We start from the raw sequence: 2,478 nt of genomic DNA, 5'->3' as shown, positions 1-2,478 counted from the left end.
CAAGTAAAATAAATAAATAAATAAATAGAGTAATAAATATGTGCAAACATATATACATATATACAGGTGCTGTGGGGAAGGGAAGGGAAGACTATCTGCGGTATTTGTTAAGTGCTCCCTGTGTGTCAATCTCTGCACTAAGCACTGGGTAGAATCAGGATAATTAGGTCAGATACAGTCCCTGTCGCACTTGGGGCTCAGTCTAAGGAGGGAGGGAGGACAGGTATTGAATACCCATTTTACAGATGAGGAAATGGAGGTACAAAGAAAAATAATAATAATAATACAATATTTGTTAAGTGCTTACTATGTACCAGGCACTATACTAAGCACTGTGGTGGATACAAGAAAACTGGGTTGGACACAGTCCCCTGTGGGACTCACAGTCTCAATCCCCATTTTACGGATGAAGTAACTGAGGCACAGAGAAGATAAGTGACTTGCCCAAGGTCACACAGCAGACAAGTGGCAAAGCCGGAATGTGAAGTGACTTACCAAAGGTCCTACAACAGGTAGAGCTGGGACTAGACTAGACTGTGAGCCCACTGTTGGGTAGGGACCGTCTCTATATGTTGCCAGCTTGTACTTCCGAAGCGCTTAGTACAGTGCTCTGCACACAGTAAGCGCTCAATAAATACGATTGATTGATTGATTGATTGACTAGAATCCAAGTCTCCTGAGTCCCAGACCCATTCACCATCCACTAGACCAAGCTCGTCCTTGAAAGGAAAGACTTCAGAAATGACATTACTAACCACAAATTATGCATTCGAGTTTCCCATATTTGGGGATATCACAGGGGTCGGCATCGCGGAAGTGTAATGGATGAGTCACATTCTGGGAAAACCATTTTCGTGGTCGCGGTGTCTGTCTCCCCCGCCAGATAAATATCATTTCCAAGGGTTGTTTTCAAAGGACACTGAGGAAATGAGAGTCATCTTCGTAATAATTAGGGTGTCTGGCATCTACTGGGGTAGAGACAAGATCATCAGGTTGGAAAAGGTCCTAACCCACATGGGGGTTCACAGTCTAAATAGGAGGGTGTAGGATTTAATCCCCATTTTACAGATGAGGAAACTGAGAAGCCAAATGACTTGCCCAAGATCACACAGCAGGCAAGTGGCGGAGCTGGGTTTGGAGCCCAGCTCCTCTGAATCCTAGCCCCATGTATATATATGTATATATATATATATATATATATATATATATATATATATAGGTTGCCAACTTGTACTTCCCAAGCGCTTAGTACAGTGCTCTGCACACAGTAAGCGCTCAATAAATACGATTGATGATGATGTACTAACCACCAGGCCACAAAGCTTCATACTTCTTCCTCTCCACCCGCACTGTTTCTTGGGTTTTTCTTTGTTTATGTGTGGGTGTGTGTGTGAGTGCGTATGGGGGTGTTTATGGTATTTGTTAAGCTCTTACCATGTGTCATTCATTCATTCAATCATATTTATTGAGCGCTTACTGTGTGCAGCACTGGACTAAACGCTTGGGAAGTACAAATTGGCAACATATAGAGACCGTCCCTATCCAACAGCGGGCTCACAGTCTAGAAGGGGGAGGCAGACAACAAAACCTATTAACAAAATAAAATGAATAGAATGAATATGTACAAATAAAATAAATAAATAAATAGAGTAATAAATCCGTACAAACATATTTGCATATATACAGGTGCTGTGGGGAGGCGAAGGAAAAAATTAACATATTTTGTTAATATGTTTTGTTTTGTTCTCTGTCTCCCCCTTCTAGACTGTGAGCCCACTGTTGGGTAGGGACCGTTTCTATATGTTGCCAACTTGTACTTCCCAAGCGCTTAGTACAGTGCTCTGCACACAGTAAGCGCTCAATAAATACGATTGATTGATTGATTGAAGGAGGTAAGGCGGAGGGGATGGGGAGGGGAAGGAGGTCAAGCACTGTTCTAAGTGCTGGGATACTACAAGTTAATCAGGTTGGACTCAGTCCTTGTCCCACATGGTGCTTACAGTCTAAGGGGAAAGAAGAACAGGTATGGAATCCCCATATTACGGATGAGGAAACTGAGGCGAAGAGATGTTAAGTGACTCGGCCAAGGTGACAGAGCAGGTAAACGGAGGATTTGGGATTAGGACACTGTTCCCGTCACTCTTCACGATTGAAGCCCTGACCACCGCTTCCCACTGGGTGTCACTGGAACCCATCCCCTTAGGTGGAGAGGGAGGAGGACGAAGTGAAAGAGGACGAGGAATCAGAAACCCACCCATCTTTTCAGAGAATATAGGAACAGATTTGGGGATTTTCTTTAAATCAGCGCAGATCCCTTTTCTTTTCCACCACAGACTACACCAACCCAAAGAAACAAAAAAACCCGGGGAATCTCCCTTAGGCCCCGCCAGGGAATTCTGTGTTATTTACTTGGGATTACTACATCAGCCTCCTCTCTGATCTCCCAGCCTCCTGTCTCTCCCCTGTTCAATCCATACT

General features: G+C 43.8%; 1 non-coding gene across 1 annotated transcript; it reads right to left on the bottom strand.

Moving 5' to 3' along the window:
- Window positions 1-726: 726 nt before the first annotated feature.
- On the bottom strand, window positions 727-891 carry LOC119929018. The gene has a single exon (XR_005451162.1). It is a non-coding gene; the product is annotated as a U1 spliceosomal RNA (small nuclear RNA).
- Window positions 892-2,478: the final 1,587 nt, after the last annotated feature.

The sequence above is a fragment of the Tachyglossus aculeatus genome, chromosome 5 (genome assembly GCF_015852505.1).
Source record: "Tachyglossus aculeatus isolate mTacAcu1 chromosome 5, mTacAcu1.pri, whole genome shotgun sequence".
In the NCBI taxonomy this organism is placed as follows: domain Eukaryota; kingdom Metazoa; phylum Chordata; class Mammalia; order Monotremata; family Tachyglossidae; genus Tachyglossus; species Tachyglossus aculeatus.
The sequence above is the reverse complement of the archived record's forward strand: the minus strand, read 5'-3'. Positions and strand labels throughout refer to the sequence as shown.